Source organism: Chiroxiphia lanceolata, chromosome 4, assembly GCF_009829145.1.
Source record: "Chiroxiphia lanceolata isolate bChiLan1 chromosome 4, bChiLan1.pri, whole genome shotgun sequence".
Lineage (NCBI taxonomy): Eukaryota > Metazoa > Chordata > Aves > Passeriformes > Pipridae > Chiroxiphia > Chiroxiphia lanceolata.
In genome coordinates, this window is record NC_045640.1 from 30911350 (window position 1) to 30932654 (window position 21305).

Here is a 21305-nt window from a genome sequence, read left to right on the forward strand (position 1 = left end):
GTATATGGTTTGAAGAACAAACATTTTAAATATTCCTTATGTCTGTGATGCCTACATGACATTGAATAAATAGTATAATTAGCACAGATAAATTTAATAAAGTATTTAAAATACACTCCACTAAGCAAGTGTAGTTGGGCATGGGCTCATCTCAAGCTATCTTAACACCACTAGTACACTACAATGATGTGTAAGATGTACACGGGCAAACATACAGGCAAGACAGGTAAATAGTTTTAACCTTTACTTTCGTGATGCAAAATACTGGAGAGAAAAAGGATGTCAGAAGGAGCCATTCATAATTGCCTTACACTGACCTTTGATGATCCTAGAACCATAGAATGGTTTGGGTTAGAAGAGACCTTAAAGATCACCTAGTTCCAAACCTCCTCTGCCATGGGCAAGGACACCACCCACTAGACCAGGTTGCTGAAAGCCCCCTTCAATCTGGCTTTGAAGACTTTCAGAAATAGGACATCCAAGATTTCTCTGGGAGTCTTCTGGATTGCTTGCAGCCAGCTGTATTGCTTTTCCAGCAGACACCCAGACGGTTGAAACACACCATCAGGATGACAGTTTGCAAATGTGATGCTTCCTGTATCTGAAGCAAGAAGCCTCATCAACAGGCTCCCCCTGGTCAGGCAACTACAGTAGACCCCAGCCGCCAAGTGTCCTTTGTTGGTCCTGTCCTTGATTTTTACCCACAAGCTCTCAGCCTGTTCACAGCTGTTACTCCAAGGCAGCTCTTCAAAATCTCTTTGTTCCTTAACACAGAGAACAGCCCTTCACCTGCTTCCCAGCCCTTCCCCTGCTTCCCAGCCTACTTCTTCCAAAAAGTTTGTAGTCCTCAATTGCAGTGAACTGAAATTGTAACACAATTACAGTTGTATAACTCATCCCACTGTGTTTCTGTGATAGCAATTAGGTCACAGATTTCTAACTGCATCATGGTTTCCAACTCCTCTTGCTTGTTATCCATGCTGCATGCATTGGTGTAGATGCACTTCAGCTGGGCTAACAACCTCTTCACCTATCTATTCCTTTGGGACAATTTAGAGGTATTTCCCTGCTGTTTCCTGGAATGTTGTTGTTTCCTTGTTCCTCTCTGATGTTGGGAAGAATATCCCTTTCCCTCCACCAAATCTACTTTAAAGGTCTGCTAATAACTCCAGTCATTCTGATATTATTATCTTGACAAATAAAGTAAAACATACATTCAAAGATACAAAGCATATTTGCTAGGATTTGAATCCAGAGAGGAATAGGAGAAACAGTTCACATTAAGGTTTATTGTATAAATACATTATGGCAAAGATTGGAAACCTAGTTCTGAAAGGACTAGAAGTAAAAAAAAAATAAAAAAAAAATATTAGAAGTAAATATTAATCAACCTGGACACCTCCTTCCTAATTGTAACAATGAAGCATAAAAGTGGCAGTCTGGTTGTAGGACTCTTGCTCTTGTGTGCCTGAATCTGTTCAAGAGATATATGGAAATAAAGTCATTTATGAACAAGATTGCAGATGATACAAGAATTAGAAGCTGAAACAATAAGGTTGAATGGTGCAAACTAAGTCAGATTTTGATTGTTTACATGAACAACATAGCAGATGGTAAAGGCATTTTGTTGTACAGAAAGACACAAAATAATTAGGCTTGGAGGAAGAAAACAAGCTATACAATATGTGGCAAATGGCCCAATAATTTAGTATACTGATCAGGAAAACAATTTGAAGGTTATTATGGAAAATCATTTTAACCACAAACACAAAGTACAGCCACTGTAAAAAAGGCAAACAAAACATTACTGCAAATGTGTAGATGGATAGACTACAATAAAAGGAAACATAATACTATTTCTGTGCACTTTCTATTAGGCTATATAGGAGCTACAGATGCTGTACTGGCTACCCAGTACAGGAAGAAACTAATGTTTTGAAGTGAAAAAAAAAATCAGCAAAATTATATTAATTATTGAAAACATACACATTTAGAAAAATGTGGCTTGAACATTAAGGTTCAAGAAATAATTTATATGACAGAGTAAGATGCAAAAAAATATTTTTATCTAATCCTAAATTCCATATGTCAAGTTTAGAATCTCTGAGGACAGGTCCTTTTCTGTATAGAAGTCATCCTTTTGACACCATGGTACTAGTTAAGAAATAACATCATAATAAGTATCAGTGTCCTGAAAGAGTTAAATTTACAGTCTTTCAAAAGGATAACATATTCAAGCATAGTTTCCTAAACTTAGTGGAGTTGAATGCATGAAGCACTGTAACATAGTACCAAGCTAGGAATATTTTATCCACAATTAATGACCATAACGAAAAGTAAATAGTATTTAAATAAATGCAAATCCACATATATATCTAGCCTTTTCCTCTCAAATTATTCCATTCCAGTATTAAAATAACTGTCATATTGATGCCCAAAACTGCACACAATATTCAAGGTGAGGCCACCCCAGTGCAGAGCAGAGCAGGACAATCCCCTCCCTCGACTGGCTGGCAATGCTTTGCCTGATGCCCCCCCAGGACATGGTTGGCCCTCCTGGATGTCAGGGTACTCCTGACTTATATTCAAGCTGCAATCACCCAGCACTCCCAGGTCCCTTTCATTGGCACTGCTTTCCAGCATCTCATTCCCCAGTCTGTATGAACATCCGGGGTTGCCCCATCTCAGGTGCAGAATCCGGCACTTCCTTTGTTAAACTTCACATGGTTGGTGATTGCCCAGTCCTCTAATTTGTTGAGGTCTCTCTGCAGGGCCTCTCTGCCTTAGAGGGAGTTAACAGGTCCTCCGAGTTCCAGTCCTGCATCCAAGTCATTTATGAAGATGTTGAAGAGCACAGGACCTAAGATGGAGCCCTGCGGAACCCCACCAGTGACAGGACTCCAGTCTGATATTACCCCATTCACTATTACCCTCTGTGCTCAACTCGTGAGCCAATTGCTCACTCACTGCATGATGTGTTTATTCAGCTGTGTGCTGGATATCTTGTCCAGAAGGATCCTGTGACAGTATCAAAAGCTTTATGGAAATCCAAAAAGATGACATCAGTTGGCTTCCCTTGACCAACAAGGTGGGTCAAATTTTGAGAAGGGGGAGGAACCTTCCTCCTGGTACATGCAATGAATGACCTTCTTCCAGTCTTCATTTTTAACAGACCCTTGACTAAAATTCCTTTGACTAGTTACCATGTAGGGTTCCAAGTTCATCTGCTTCTCCACTACAACAGAAGTTCAAGACTCCCAAGAGTCTTGAGAGTGTAGTGTCTCTGAAAATAACTGGTCTCTTTCTTGCTCCTTCGCTTGAATACTATGCAATCTGTTCACTTCTCATAGCTCCTTTACCTGAAGACACAGCTCTTCAACCACGGCACACCTTCTGAAGAATAAGTTTGTTGGCCCCAGCCTCGCAAAGAGGCATCAGGCACTCCTGGCAACCTGTGACTTGGAGAGCTGTGTGTGCCATCAGCAGGTCTGCCTGTCCACAGGCCTCTGACATGGCTGGCACAGTGACTCCTGCAGCTACAGGAGATAGAGCTTTACAGCGAGTCACACCATAACTGAGGAAGCTTACACTAATACACTAAAAAGACTGGGGCTGAAAGGATCTCTTTGCTCTTCCTTTCCAGCTTGTAATCCTGTTTGCTGCCGCTATTGGCTGCTCATGGTTGGTCAGAGAGGAGCCCTTCCTGCTCGCTCTACCTGCTTGAACTACACTGCAAACTGCTGTGCCACATCCTCACTGACGTGATATGCCCTCCTCACTGACAGTATCTGCTTGCAAATGAAAAAAAAAAGAAAAAGAAAAAACCCCGAACCTATAAAAACCCAGGTGTATTCATCAGATGCTCCATTTCCCATAAATAATTCAGTCTACTGCAATAATAACCACCTTTCAAGGAAATTCATGAACTTAGTGCCTTTACTCACTGACTGATTAGATTAATAACAAAACCCTGTTCTGAGCTTCAAATTACTACTTTTAGATGATCAATTAAATTAAAATATGCATAGATTATCTAATCACATACAGCTTTATTTATCAGGAGTCTTTTTAAATTAAAAATCCGAGAAAGAGGTCAGTTAATAACATTAGCCTCAATAAACAGTTTTTAAATGTGGTTTTACACTGAGATGTCTGCATAAATGGGCAGTCAATTTATAACATAACAATTAGACAGTCAAAAGTTATTATCTCTTTCTGTTTTCCTCTGGGTTTACATGATCAGTCCAAAACAATTACAGTGATATAAATTATCTGTTTAGACAATTCGTAGTTTTTTAAAGGCTCTTTCCTCAGTGGATCTTATTTAACAAATTCAAACTACTTCAGAATCTCTACATTAATATGGATAATCAAAACTAAATTTAATTTAAAAAAATAAACATTTGTATTTTTCCTTTGGAATGGCAAGCTTGCTATTACATACTAACCTCCCTCAAACATCCCTTTTGATATTTATGACTGCATATATAAACCCATAGGAGAGAAACAAAAGATGACTTTTACATATACTTCTCATGCTATGAACAAGTAACACACAGTATTCTCAAAGACTTCAAAATTAATAATTATAGTTTCTAACTTTATTGTTCAGAAGTAGATAAGAAAAAATTAGTTGTTGCATAAGACAGCATTTTAATGTTTTTATTCACACTTTTAAATAAATTATCTATTAAGAACAGTATCTAGCTATACCACCATTAGAGAGTTTTTGCATGATTTTAAAAAAAAAAAAATCAATCCATGTGACCAAAACTGCTCTACAAGTATCTCAAGTCTTATATATTACCTAAAATATAGCAGGTTTTCTGTTTTAATATAGGCCTGACAGAAAGATTCAGACTGAGATAAAAACATTCAGTTATAAATACTAGAGATACAAAGAGGAAAATATCTATTCACTGTTATTAGCATGAAATGCTTTAAACCTCAGAGATTGGACTGCTTTATATAACAAAGAAGGAATGAAGTCCGAAGTTCCATTATGTAACAGAAAGAAATTAAAAGATGGCAAAAAAATTCACACAAATTTTAACAGTTTAAGTGGGTGAGTAAATCAGTATCCAATTACTTTCTTTTTTTGCTGTACTGCATTTCAACATTATGATTGGTACTGTTTTATGTTAATGGTATACCAGCATCTGATACATACAGCCTTCTGATTGTGCCAAACTTCATTGAAAATGTGAACATGGAAAGCAGGAGGCTATGTTGTTTACTCAGTATAAAAAAGAAGTAATTATTCTTTTTTTTGTATCATTGGTAGGTGGCACAACAAGTTTATCTGCTTTCTTTCTATTCCCCCTTTCCACCCCACTCCCATCAGAAAAGTCCATAGTCTGCTTTACAAAAAAAATATTTATAGACTTTTTTGGCTTAAAAGCGTGACAAGAGTGCATGTCCATGTAAGAAAAAGAAGAATGAAAAAAGCCAAGAGAAAACACCAAGAAAATTCTAGATACAAATACTAAAACTCTATGTTATAGACAATGAGAAAAAGCTTAGAGAAAGTAAGGATAAGCACTGAAGGATTAGACTCTTAGATATCTTACCACAAAAACAAAATAAACAAAACAACAAAGACTTTGACATCCAAAAAGACTGGATGTGCAATTCAGGCTATTTTCCTGCTTTAAAATGAAAAGTGTCGTGAGCACTAAGCTGCTGTGTCAGATGTATTTTCAAGACCTACAGAATACTAAATTTATTTGAGTGAAAAATTTTAGGTTGCAGCACGGGGACACAAAATACATAATTAATCAAACTTTCTGATAGTAGAAGGATGAAAGGCAAGAACTGCTAGAAGAATCACACAGTAAGTCTTGCAAGTCAAACAAAAGTCCTGATGCAAGTAAGTGCAATTTTCAAACTGTTCATATATCTACCAGAAATGGTCAAAACAGGTTCTGCTCTACTTATATAGAGCCTTTGTTTTCTCTTTGTCTTGATATGTGTAGATGATTTGAGCAGAGGATTTTTTTTTCCAGGTATTTTTTTTTAATTTTTTTACTACATAGGAGAAAAAATTTTAGTATCTGTGTTTTTCTAGTCTTCTTTGCCTAAGAGATCAAATGCAATGGTAAAGACTGAAGAATAATAATGCACAACTATATTAACCTTGCTGCCAAAAGTACCTACAAGACTGTAATTTATATTACAGAGATATTGATGCTTGTGAATTAGTGATACAGGCTACATTTAGAATAATACAGGAATAAAATATAGCTATCCAATTTCTTCACAGACATTTTTCTCGGTGCCAAATCACGTGGTGTTTCTATCTCCCAAAACTGAAAAAGGGAGAGTGAAAAGAACCAACAGAAGAAACCCCAACTCTCTGTTCCACATCAAGAACAAGAAACTGGAAAGAAAAATTTAAGAACTTAGTACCATTCCAATAAGTGCTGCATTATTCCCATTTCTTTTATCTTTTTATCCGTTAGTTAGGACAATACTTGATGTTATAAGCTTGCAGATCTGGTGAAGTAAGTTATTTTTTTCTGGACTGTATTTAATCATAAAATTGCTTAATAATTTGGTTATATCATCCAAATACAGCTCTTCTGTTCAATTCTGTATTACACCTTTTTGTAAATTTTGAAATCCACCTGCATGGCTGAAACATTTTCTGCTTAAAAACATATGTAGAATACATTCAGTATACATTGTGTTATAAAAATAATTAAACCACCTTCTCTTTCAAAAAAAGGCTGCTTATTACTTAATATTATTTTGGTTTACAATTTTAGAATTTTTACTAAAATGTCTGTTTATCAACTTTCTTAGCTGTAAGGAAAATATCCTCCTCAATTTAAAATATTTTTTATCTCATATCATTAAAATGTCAATATTAAAGCTCTATTTTCAGTGGTTTTATGGTGAGACTTTTTTGAATTACAATGAGAGTGCAATGGGGTTTGAAGGGAAATGAGCATTTGAATGAGAAAGCTTGGTACAAGTGGTATTGACTTTCATTAATGTTTTATAAAAATATATGCTTCCTATTGCTCAGTAGGCATTCTGCTTCCTCCTCCTTCCAGCTCTATGGAGAATATAACAATCTGAAAAGGATTCTTGCCTGTATATTTAGCTGAAGGTTAACCTACACCTGGATTTACTAAAGACCCCAGAAATTTTGCCATATATATCACAGGCAGCATTTTACTTTCGGATATTTTGCTCTGACAGCCCAAATGCAAGACTCCAGATGGATGCATTAATAAATAGAATTTTAAAAATAATATTAAAAATTAATTGATTTTTTCTTTAGATCAGCAAGGAGAAAGGGAAGGAAAATTATTATAATAGACTAGCCTCTTAGTCAAATCTTTGGTCATATTATTTGAAAACAACTTTTTATCTAGACTCATTATTGAATGTTTTTCAAACTAATCTATAATTCCAGTTTGTTAGGTTACTTTAATGTTTAGCATTCTGTTTCTTTGTTTTTAAGTCTGCTAAGGTAAATAAATTAAAATTTTTGCCTACTGTGCCTCATCCAGCCTCCTGAGCATCATAGCATTCTTGTAACGGGTCATCAGCACTAAGTAATTTTTAACTGGGAGATGTTCTACACCAAAGTAAACTTGTCAGTCCTAAAATTAAAAAAAAAAAAAAAAAAATCCATGAAGTGCTGAACCATGGATGTTTAGTACTTACACTTAATGTAAATTATTGTGATACTTATAACGTATAGCAACTGTCTACATAATCAGTGCAAGAGGTTGTGTTTATGACAGATTGAGAAAGTGGAAAGGATTAGTTGAGGACAGACATCCTCATCATTAAATTTAGCAAAAATTGCTCAACCTTAGAAACATATGACAGGATTTTTACTTTTAATTAAGTTTTAACTGCTGTTTATGCAAATTCTCTTCTAAATCAGTATCAAACATGTCCTAAAGCCATTCATACATATAGCTAATTCATTCCGTGCTGACAATTCTGCTGCTGAAGCAATGTCAGCAAAATAGCTGATTATACTAGATTTGGTTGAGGTTCATTTGCAATTTCTGATTAAATTGCTTTTATTGTAGTGGATTGTAATGCTAATCAGAATTAGCTAGGTGCTGAAACATGACCAAAACTGATCACAGAATGAATTTTAAGAAGATCAAACAAAAAACTATAAACGGGACTAACCTGCAGTGTGTATTAAGATTAGCAATAGAGCAAAGCAAACTACTATTCACTGAAATTTTAATTTTGAGATTTGGTTTATATGAGTCAGAGGTAGAGGTTCAAAGGCATGACTTTGTGTTTTAATTAAAATTATACAAGGCTCCAAGGAAAACATTTGTACCGTATGCTTAAACAAAAGGACTTTCTTCTGTGTTCAAATATAAAGCAGGATCAGTACCTGGCATAATATTTTTCTTTTCCTTGTACCAAAGTAATTCCATATGAAGGTCTGAACATTCACAAACTCACCATTCAGTTCAAACTCTCAGTAGTCCATACTGCTAAGCAAATCAGATGAACGTGCTTCAGGTCGCTTTTTGTCAGGAAAAATGTAACAGTGCTCTTAGTCATTTTGTAAATAAGGATGCAAAATAACCCCCTACTGTCAGGAATAATATTGTTTCAGCAGATTGTTCTTACTCTTTTTTTCAGTACTGATGATGGAGACAGTCATGAAGATTTGGGGAAAAAACCCTCAGCTCAGCATTCAAAGCTTCTGGTTTTGTCTGCGGTGATTTAGAAACACCTAAGCAGAGTGAAATAAGGTTCCTTGCCACATAAGTGCCTGTTACCTGCTGTGAAACACTGGGGCCAGTATAGTCAAAGCACCCTTGTAAATCTTACCAGAGCATGGAGGCATGCACAGCAACCCCAGCCCCTAGATTTGACCAGGTGGGAGACCTGCATACTGTTGCTGCTGCCTGAGCACCTCGAGGCAGGAGGCTCCTCATGTCCCAGAGAGCAATTTTAACATCTCCCACAGGCAAGGAGAAAGAGGATCTGAGCTTCTTATTAGTATTTCTTCTGCCTTGCAAAGCTCCCTGTGTACATGGAGGTTTGTGACTGGTTCAAAATTCGTAGAAGTTCAGAGGGAAATCCGTTTTCTCATGGGTGAGACACTTCCTCTTAGGAGCCTGAAACAGCACCCATCATCAGAGAAAACAGCTTTGAGTTCAGAGGAAAAATCTGATCTTCATAAATCTGCAGTTCACATCTTGGGCTGCACTGTAATGCAAACCCCTGGTTTCCAGAAGGGCTAAAAATGGTGTATTTTCCCTCTCTTGTTTTCCTATAGGTTTATAGTGGTTTTGCTCATAACCTTAGGACCATAAAGTAAAAATAAAAAGCTGTGTCTTGGCAAAAATAAGAACACAATAAAAACCGTTCAATCTTTGCTGAAACCTTAATGCTAATTAAGCTGTTTAATTAGACTGTCTCTAATTAGTGGTATTCTCTTTGCAAATAAGAAGGGCACTGAATTAAAATAATTCACTGATTACACACTGAAAATTACGAAACCTCGTGTTTCATTCAGTATTTTCACTCAGCTCTGAAAAGAAAAAATATTTTTCAAAAATAGTATTTTTTGAAGCTATTGCTATTTCGATTTCAGCTGTCACAATAATTTCATGGAGTTTTCTACTATTCTTTTCCATGTATAATTCCTGTAAGACACTGAATCAAGAGATTCATCAAAAAACAATTGTTTTCCCCCAGCACGTTTTGCATTCAGTCTCAAAGAAATAGCTTTTCTTATTTAGTCAAAAATAATTTATAAAACCTTAGGTTAAGCAAGGTGACCTCCAGAACACCCATCATTTAGAAAGGCTGTTGTAACTGAAGATGCCACTTTGACAGTCTCTTCCAACAGTTTCTAAAATCCTGATTAAAATAAACCCGAAGAATTTATTTTCAGCATGACGGCAAACTTTTATGAACTTCCAGGAGTAAAGTAGCATGCTATTTATCTGTCAAATGTAGGAGTTGACATTCTTTTCCATTAGCTTCTGATTAACTTGAAATATTACTGTGGAAAATCAGTAGAGAACTTATGATAAATACTTCATCTCCTCTTGGATAAAACATATTAATGAAATTTACTTAAACGACCTCATTTTGGCTTTCATTCAAGTGCCATCGGTAAGGTTATTGCAAACTCCTAGTCCACAAGATGCCCTTGCAAGATCTACCTTGAAAAAATATTATCTTTTCTTGCTATTCTGAGTAAATAATGTGCACTCTACTTGCTGCACCACAGGGCTAGTTAGAGCAATCACTCCACATTGCCTTGTCTCTATTTCACAAATTTTGTTCCCCCTGACTCTTTCAAATATAAAATTTAAATAAGAAACAACTTACAGTACCAACTGTAGACACACAGAGACACATTTGCCAATAACCTGTGATCAGAAAAAGTAAAGGACCCAGTAGTCAGCCAAGGCTGAAATCTATGCTGTCTGTTAACAGAGGCAAAAAAGCTATTTCTTCCAACTTCTTTCTCCACTCATACCTTCTGTCTTAACATGATGAAAACCAGATATTTAATCTCAAAGCTTCAGAAAAGTTGGGAGTTTTCTTATATATGGCAAGTGTCACAAACTTTCTGATTCCTGCAAAAGTGAGGATTTACAGCACTCTGTGCATGATAACCTGGAGGCCCCTCAAACCATTATAAATGGCCTTGGAGGAGAAGTAATTGGTCTTAGAGAAGTTTCCTGCAGAAAGCTTACAAATAAATGGAATAAGAACACTTCAGGGGAGAAAAACTTTTGTTTTCTAACAAAAATAACAAGGACATCATTGGCTATGCCTCATGCTCAGTGGATTTAAAAAAAAGATGGCCAACATATGAAATCTCCAAAGCTAATTTTTTTTAGAAATAATATATCTGAGCCTCATATAGATTAGCACTGATATGGCAATTCAGTGGACAGCAACTCTATTTTCAGGACAGTTATAATAGTTCAACTCTTTATAGAAGTAGGCAATGCAAACTGTTGCAGCACTCATTTCACATGGGGCGAGTAAACAGAGAGATGTTCCTTGCTGCTGCTGGATGGAGGTGAGAGAAAGTCAAAAAAACCTGCATAGTAACCAATAGTCACAATGTGTCCTAGAAGAAAATGGAAGTCAAAAAGAGAAAAAAAAATATATCTAAGTACCAGTCAAATACATACTGTTTAGAAAATATTTGGAAATTAAGTCAGTGAGGAAAGACTTTTTTTGTCAATTCTTCAGGGAAACAACTTCATTCTTAAAATAAAAATTAGAAAATTGTCAAAGATAGAATCATCTATTTCCATTTCCAGTCCCAAAGAATCCAGCAGCCCAAATCTTAGTCAGTCATCCAGGTCTAAAGTATAAGTTCCTGAACAAAACATTAGCAATAATTTTATTCTTTCAGAATCTCTTCATCTGAAGAAAAAAGAAAAGAAAATAAAAAGAAGTTGGGAAAAACAAAGTAAGCCTTTGGACACTTTGTACTGTTTCTTTTCACATTCCAACTGTTTGTTTGTACTTTTCCTAAAACTTCCTGGTATTAGCTGAAATAAACTGTTCACTGAATTTTCTACCTTTTCACTTTTCTCTTTGTTTTTATTGGTTTCTGTAGATTTTAAGTATTGCTCCCTTAAGGCAGTCAGTCATATCCCAGGATTTATTTGAAAATATTGCTAGGTGTGGAATATAGTTTATATTCAAAATATGCACCTATTAGAAGTAGTGTATAGGGTTTTTTGGAAGCCCACAAACTTGATGCCACAGGAGACTGTGCTTTTCCACAGAAACGAGTGTGTGAGATGTTCCAGTATCACAGAAAAAGCTTAGCCTTACATGTTACAAACCTGTTCTGTTCTTACCAAAATAGTACAAGCCAACTTATAGCTCTTTAAGAAATTATTCTTACCTTGAATTACTCTCTTTAGATAGCCTTTGGAGGAGATATTCTTTGTGTCAGTCCATCTCCTAAGGGTTGGTGTCTATCAATTATTTTTACACTTTCCCATCTCACATACTTTCCTTTTCACTCTGCAGCTCAAAGAATGTCTATAATGTCTGTCAGTTGTTTGGCATGGTAAGTACATTACATTCTGTTCATCTGAATCACGAACATCCTGTGACTAAACATATAATTTGCATTATGCAGCTTTTAGTCTGCAGAAGATTATTTCTGCATACCAAATTCCCTTTGTACAAAACATCTTTCCATTGTCCTTTCTGATAAACTATGATTTATACAATCTGAAAAGGACACAGTTAATCTGATGGAGAAATAACATCACATGGAATAGAAGTCCAGGCATTGAAAAGAATTGAAGTCAACTGTTTACTTACTTCACTGCAGAAAAATTAGCCGTGTGAAGCTTCAGACTGTACAGAAATGTCAGATGGCAAAAGAGGTATCCTTTAATGCCTTATAACAGGCCTTATAACAGGTTTTGTCTTTCCTAGGATGCAAAGTAACCTTGCAGTTCCTCCCACATTTTAATGACATTTGAGAAACGATTCATGAATCATTTGCTACAGCAAAGCAGTAAAACCAGAGAAAGGCTGATTTTTCAGGAGAGGCTGAAACTGATGACTAATTTGAAACTTAGTACATAACAACACAAGTTGTTAATTTGTTTGGCTAGAATTGAAAAGAATGTTTAGAATAGGAAAAAAAGTTTAATATAATAATTTCATTGTCCTAAATGCATACACCTAGGGTCTAGGAGCCATCTTGCTCACACAATGCCAAACCAGCAATTCCTGAAGGCAAAACAGACTGTAAAAGTATCTGAGGAGATGTGATGCTGTTCCCTATAACAGGTGTTTTGCCACGGTTTAGGTAGTTTTTCCTTATATTCCTTCCCTTCATCTTGGATTCTTACTGAGCCTGCTCCCATGTCCTGCCATTACTATTTCCCATAATCTGAAAACAAGACGTCACTTTCTTAGCACAAGAGAATGGCAGGCAACAGGCAACATGGTCTCTCAATTCATTCAGTAGAGCTTCAGCTTCTACCAACTTCCCTGCTTATAGCAATAAGGAAATATATGCTACAAACACATTAACACACATTAAACCGTCAAATCTCAAGCTAATACAATACTATCTTTAGAAGCAGATAACGGCGAATGCCACAGCCCTGTCTTCTGTTCTTTGAGACTTGCCTAGATGAGATTAGATACTGAAATGGTCTTCAACTGTTTTCAAACCTGGGGAAATATTTTTTTAAAAAAAATCAATTACTAAGGCACCCTTCTCCTTCTCCTTACAAACTCTGATTTCTGGAAAAGCTGAGCTAGAGCTCTATTCTTGTGATAAGCAGTTTGTGCTCTTTTAGTGGTATAGTTTGTTTTACAGATCTAAATGAATATCAGTGTCTGAACATTACAATGTTTACAACAATATTATGCTTCTGGTCTGCTCAGGATATAAACAGAAAATGAAAAATTAACCAAATTAACTACTGTAAATATACATTTGAGATTCAAACGAAATTGCTTATTTCTTTAAGGCTATCTCTGAAGGAACAAAGTCACGACCTTATAAGCCGGGACATTTTCATTGCCACATTCTCAAATCTCATGTATTGAAATGGAGAGGCACAGAGCCACGATTTGCATGACCTTCCCAAATATTTCAAGGACATTCTTAATGTTCTAGAAGCTGCACAGGACCATTAAGGCCTTTTCTATGATCTCCTGCATTTAAATGAGGACATCATTTGCTGGAAACACAAAGATATTAATATAAAAGAGCTATTATGGCAGATCAAACGAATCTTACAGTACTCTGAACATTTTAACAAAAATATTAGTGTGCTATTTTCTGGTCAGAAAGTAGCAAATGAAGCTACTATGGGTTTAGATCACATAGCCAAGAGCAGAAATTAGCTGCACAGTGATCAAGTGATTAATATATTCAGTTCTAAAATGTTGAAGAAAAGCTCTAGAAACATGTACAATAATAATAATTATGGAATATACAACCCATTTCCAAAATAAGCCTGGAACAATGCAATCTGACGTAATAGTGATATGATAATCAAGAGAATAGTGCAAAATATTACAATGCCTTTTTTATAGGCCCTTCAATAGTTCTTTAACAATATAACATATTATAATGAAAGCTGAAAAAGTTATTATATTATCCTGGCCTCACAAAATCATTTGATAAAAGTAGGGGGAAAAAAACCCCAGTAGAATAAAGCTAAACTTTCCAAAGATCAGAATCAAATTTTCAGCTTTTCAAAATGCCTTAACAATTTACTTAACATTTAGTGTGTATAACTATTCTTCCAAATTGCAGAAAGCACACAAATGTAAAGATTACATTAAGTAACTCTTGGACAGATTAATTTAATTGTCCTTAGATCATGGCATATGCAATCCAGCTCAAAATATAGGCAAAACTATCCTACCTTGTGGCCTAAAATAATAATATTAAAACAAGTAGCTTTGGTTCTCTGTCTGTCTTTCAAAAGTGGTTTGGTTTAGAGACTTGTTCCAGAAACATAAAATTTAAACACAAAAGAACATTTCTGAATCTATTTTCCTCCACAGTAATCAAGGGGCTTATTCCTATCAGCAGTCATATAGAACTGGAAAGTGATTTAACAGTTCCCCTCTTTAATTTTTCCAGGTTCAAGATTATGTTGTTTAGAAACAACAGCAATTTTGGTAGCTATTTCACAAAAATGACAGCAATTTCAGTAGCTATTTCACTTCATAAATCAAGCAGAAGAGGGGTTTGGGTTTCTTTTTTGCTGTTTACAAATGATTCATGAAATATAGGAATCTGGAAATTGCCTAGAATTTGCCTGAAAATGAACTATTCACATAGTTGTAGTCGCAGCTGCCAGTCCTTGATTCACTCACAATCAGAATTTTAAAATTTGTGATCTCTTCTGTCAGCCTCACTTTCCTTAGCTCATAAAGAGACTTTGTTTCCATAATTATGCTAAGACCATTTAATACCCCAAAATATTATAGGAATATCAATATGGTGCATTTCTGCCCATGATGTTTTTTGCTTTCCAGCTGGTCTGTCTTCAGCTGAACTCTGCTGTGCCCATTAACTTATCTTTTCTCCCCAGCAATTGACTTGTTTTTGAGAGCAGCCATTGACTGCTTTTAGAGGTTCACTGCACGATTTCTGTAATCATTTTTAACTTGATCCCGCTCTCACTGATGCAGAAGTCAAAACATCCATTGATTTTAATAGTTGAGTATCAGATCCTTCACCTGTAAGAGACTTACTGTGAAACTAGAGAAATATTGTGAGAGTGCCAAATAAAGAAACATAAGAATGATTTTATGTGTCGTGTTGAACAATATCCCATATCTCCTTCTCATGTCTCAGTTTTCCCATTGGAATAGGATAGTGAGGACTGACATTTCAGTTTTGTCCTCCCTGTTTGAGTTGAGGTGTATCGCTGAATCATTGCAAAGTTTTGTGCCTTGGGATCTTGAGCATAGGTGAAGCTGAAGCAGAAAATCAACCTCATTTGTCCCAGCTTGGCAAAATATGTTAGAAGACAGCATGATTTATTCTAGCTAATAATTTTAATAATATCACTGTTAATAATTAAAAGGTTTCCATTGCCTTGCTTTGGAAGGGTGTTACGTGAAACTACAGTTTTAGATCATTATCAACTGTCATGAGTGCCTTCATTGCACCCTATTTGGCAAAATTTCTTAAATAAGTCTCAGAAAACTCATTTTCTAAGCAAGTAAAATATCCTTCTCCAATTCTATGTTCAATATGATTACAAAGTTTTCTGTATGTAACTTACTTTACACTATATTTTCCAAGTGTCTCAAAACCATTGGATGAGAAGCTATAATGTCAGGTGACTGGTTTTAATTTAGTTCTTTTGCAAGAATGTACATAATGTTATGCAATTCATTTATTAAATACCATAAAAGCACTGCTTAACGAAGTTAATACAATTTATTTATGTTAGTTGTAATTTTCATGTAGCATTGTCACTTTAATACAACATTTTGAGTTGTAATTTAACTGAAAATTTTTGGAGTTTTTTTTATCTATAGTTCACCAGCTTTTTCATTATTACTGAGCTGATTTTTTGCAGACATTGCTGTGGCAAATAATTTGTTCTCATCTTTTTTGCCAGCACCTTTCAAAAAGAGTAGATATCTTTTTCAGATGATGAAGAAAACTAGGATAGTTTGTACAATTACACTTTAAAAAAGTGATATGTTTTCATGTTATTGTGGATCCAGTAAGTGACAAGAGTTACAGAAGCACTCAAAATCCATTTAAACTTCCAAACAGTTCTTAGACTACTTCGAGATTTATTTCTTAAATATATTTCCTCATGAAAATCATTCATATGCTAAAGGATAGTATATTAACTTTGATTAGTTATTCAAATCAGCTCATACAGATTTAAAATTAAACTTAGCATAGCAACTAAAATCACTAACAAATTAATAAGGTCTTCCTAGTTCTACTGTTCATCTTGTTCTGGGTAAGACATTCTATAAATTCACAACCATGTTTTCAACTCATTATCTGGTGACAAATCTCAGCAGCAATAGAAAGTGAAACCTATTTAGTTGGACACTATGAATTGAATAAAATCCACGTAATCTATGAGCCTTAAAGGAGCTGAATGGTTGCCAACTTTCAGTCATGCATTGCTTTGTTATTCAAATGCCCCAAGCAAACCTATTCACTTGTGATTTCTAATATGCTTTCACATCAGGGTGATTTTCCATTACATCATTTCTCTAATAATACATGTTCTAATAATACAAGCTGCAGGTTAGTGTTAAAGGAAGAAATTGACCTGAGGACATCTGAGTTAAGTATTCTACCCAGTAGCCTTGTGGAAATCAAGAATGAGGGATAGTTTCATTTTCTGAATAAAGTAATTTCTTTATAATGGATTTTATACTGAATGATTTTCTTACTGGATGTAAAGGTTTATAAAGCCGGTGTATAGCCTACATCCTAAAACTGGAAGACTATGAATAAATCTAGCTAAGCTATAGTTCAGACAATAGCACCTATTTTAGGCTGATATCAAGAAACTATTTCCTAAAATAGAAGAAACTATGGACTAGTAGAAGTAAAGAATACATTAATCTATATCTAGATTGTAGCGTTACATTGCAACACTCAAATAGAGGAAAATGTTTGCCTGACTATTTTTCCACCCTTCTTGATTTCTTGTATCTCACTGCATTTTTTCCCTTATTAAAATGGAATTAATACACGCATATGTAACTCTTCCCACTACTATCTTAATTTTTAAATTTCCCAAATTTAAAATTTGGGAAAAGGAAGACATCATTTAAAACTCTGGCAAGGTGCTGTAAATGCAGGGGGAACAATGTATCACTGAAATTCCTTATTGGAAAATTTCAAGCACGTAGGAAGAAAAATATGTCACTGCATGATTTTTTTTATTGCACACAGCTCAGGTTTACATATTGAACTTGACAGTTCATAACATCTGAACATTCATTTATTGCACTAATTTTACCTGTAATTTTTAAATAATCAGTTGCTAAACACTCTTTTCACTTTATTCCCTTTCATTTGAATTATGGAACATGCCCTTTGTTTCGTTTGGGTTTTTTTGAAATAACTTACAAGCAATATTTCTACTGCTTCAAGTGAAATGTATAACGTGTTTGCAGTGGCTTTTTCTCCTCCTGTTTCACATAGGTTAGAAGAAAACTGAAGATTAATTTTCTGTATATGACAGGCTTTTAACAGTTTCTCTAACAGTACTGGACCCTCTGGTTTTGTAAAACAGGGTACAGTTAGGTAGTAAAGAGGAAAGTAGCCTTTACATAATCTCCACAGAGCACACATGTCGAAGAGGAAAACAAAGATATAGATCAGAAAAAAAGGATACATCCTACTAGGTTATAATGAGCAAAGACAGAGTAAGTGAGTAGAGAAAGTTGCACATCTCAAACACACCAAGTCTTTTGGTTTTGGCCAAATTTTAGAAATGTCAGTGCAAGCAAGAACCTCACACCTACAATGAACATAATCACCTTTAAAATGGCCTGTGAGGAAGGCATCTCATCTCCTGAACTGCCTGGTTCCAGTGTTCCACTTATCTCACGGTTACAATGATTATTTTTGTGCTAACCCAAGTTACATCATCATAATATGTTTATTTTTCTCTTTTTGCAAACAAATGTAAGAAATGAGGATTAGCAAAAAAAGAAGACAGCATAACTGCATTCACAATGACTCAGGTCTGTAAACTGAGTGTTTTCACTCTGTAGGCTCAGTATTTCTCTCTGGTCATTTAACCTGTACGCACTGTGAAAACTCTGAACCTGATATTCATTCTTTCATCATTTTGGCATACTATCAGCCTTCCCAAGAGTAGTGCTAAGATCACACTTGTTGTGGAGCATCACCACCTCTGAATGAACAGCTGTAAGCATGGCTCCTGGTCTTTTATGAAAAGCAGCATCTATAAGTGTGTTCAAGATAAAAATCAACGGGAGAAGAGACAGATTCTCTAATACCCTTCTTGTCAGCAGTGGAAACGCAGCACATAGCAGTTGAAGTAAAAGCACAAATAGAAAATGGTGAGGCCTCATAGGATACCAACATTTCTGTGCTGTGTTATAGTGTTCCACTGTGCTAAAAACCAGATCCTGCTTACCCCATACCAGCTTTTGCATTATACTTACCACCAATGAGCACTGATAAGAAAACTGTGGCATGACGTGTTATATTGGAAGGCCATATAACTTCAAAATTACAAAAAAAAACCCCGCATTTATTCAAGAGCCATTTATGTACAATAATATTTCAATGTACCACATCCTCTTTTACAGTTCAATTGCGCAAAAGCCTTTTCTGCCTTTACTTATTTATATGATGTACTATCATTATTACTTACACTGTATGACACCTGCTGGTAAATTTTCTTCTTCAAGTACAAGGCAGTGAAAGTTTAAAACCAGACAGATCTCATATATCCCAATAATTAATCATAAACCAAACCAGCTGTTTATCAGTGTATACAATCATGGCAAACAAACAGCTATCATATTCACATATGACATATAATTTCATGCTAAAAATAGGAATTCTGAAAGTATTGTGTGAACTTGGAATTTTAAAAACATCAATTTATTATCAGATGAAATACAAAATATACTTTAGGATTTTCCATACACCATTTATCAGTTATTACTTGTCATTTGCTTATGTATTGGGTTTCTGTGGCCAGGTTTTGGTAGCAGGGAGGCTACAGGGGTGGCTTCGGTGAGAAACTGCCAGAAGCTTCCCCCATGTCTGGCAGAACCAATGCCAGCTCATTCCAGGATGGACCCATTGCTGGCCAAGGCTGAGTCAATCACAAATGATAGTAATGCCTCTGTGATAAATATTTAAGAAGGAAAAAAAAAAGAAGTTACTATGCAGATGAAAATTGCAGCCAGAGAAGAGCAGAGTGAGAACATGTGAACAACTCTGCAGACACCAAGGTCAGTGAAGAAGGAGGGGGAGGATGTGCTCCAGGCATTGCAGCTGAGGTTCCCCTGCGGCTCGTGGTGCAGACCATGGTGGAACAGCTGTGCCCCTGCAGCCCATGAAGGACCGTCAGGGTGCAGAGACCCACCTGCAGCCCATGGAGGAGCCCACTCTGGAGCAGGTGGATGCCTGAAGGAGGCTGTGATCCCATGTGGGGCCCATGCTGGAGCAGGGGCCTGACAGGGACCTGCTGACCCATAGGAAGAAGAAGCATGCTGGAGCAGGTTTTCCTGGTAGGACTTGTGGCCCTGTGGGGGATCCACACTGGAGCAGCCTGTGCCTCAAAGACTGCACCCTGTGGAAGAGACCCCATGGGAAGAAGGAGAAGGATCCTCTCCCTGAGCAGCAGCAGAAACAACAACTGACCATAACTCCCATTCCTCCCCTCCCTGCGCCACTGGGGGGAAGACGTAGAACTTGGAAGGAGGGAGTGCGGCAGGAAAGGTGTTTTTAAGATTTATTTTACTTCTCATTCTCCCGCTCTGATTCTGTTAGTAATAATTTTGATTCTGATAGTAATAATTTTAATTAATATCCTCACTTTGAGTCTGTTTTGCCCATGACGGTGATCAGTGTGTGATCTCTCCCAGTTCTTATCTCAACTCAGGAACCCTTCCTTATATTTTCTCTCCTCTGTCCAGTTGCAGAGGGGAGTGAGGGAGCAACTTTGATAAGTACCTGGCGTCCAGCTAGGATCGACCCACCACAGCTTGGCAAAATAGCAGTTCACACTGCAAGCAGGAACTATCAGACTGATAGCATCTGCAGATGCTTTTCGGAGTTGTTTATCATTTATCCAGCTGTTTTATAGCCATCAACACACACCAATTATTATTTTCCTATTGATTTTAAATCCTTAGGAAGCCTGTATTCATAGAATCATAGAATGGTCTGGTTTGGAAAGGCCCTTAAAGATCATCCAGTTCCAACCCCCATGCCATGGACGGACACACCCTTCACTAGACTATGTTGCTCAAAGCTCCATCCAATGTGGCCTTGAACACTGCCATGGGTGGAGCATCCAAAACTTCTCTGGGCAACTCTATTTCAGTGTCTCACAGTAAAGAATTTCTTCCTAATATGTAATCCAAATCTACTCTTTCAGTTTAGAGCCATTCCCCCATTGTCCTGTCACAACATGCCATTGTAAACAGTCTCTCTCCATCTTTCTTGTAGGCTCCTTGCAGGTACTGGAAGGTTGAATTAGGCCACCCCAAAGCCTTCCTTTTCCTAGGCTGAATGATCCCAATTCTCTTCACCTTTCCTCATAGGAGAGGTGCTCCATCTGGCTAATCAATTTGGTGGCCATCCTTTGGGCTCGTTCCAAAAGGTTGATGTCCTTCCTGTTCTGGGAACCCCAGAGCTGCATTGGGTACTTCAGGTGGGCTCTCAAAAGAGCTGAGTAGAGTGGTCTAGCATTTTAGAGCATAACTACTAATCACCTTTCATTCTGGTTAGATATAGTCATAACCCTCACCCTGAAATTTTTTTTCTCTAGTGAATGAGTAAATTTATGTCAGTAGTAATTAACTGGTTTTTCCAAGTCAAAGGTAGAGGTAAGATAAACTATTTAGGCAGCACTATATCCTCTATGCTTTCAGGTCAAAAATTTTGAACAGCAACAACAAAGACAGAAAAAAAGATGGAATATATAGAAAAGAAGCTGGTGAAGCTTGTTGGATGTTCATTCACTAATGACAAAAATTTAATTTCCATTAGTATGCATTAGAATCCAAGGTAATTCTCTATTTCTATTAAGAAAGGAGTGCTATGGAGTTTGACTATTTAAAAAAAACCAAAC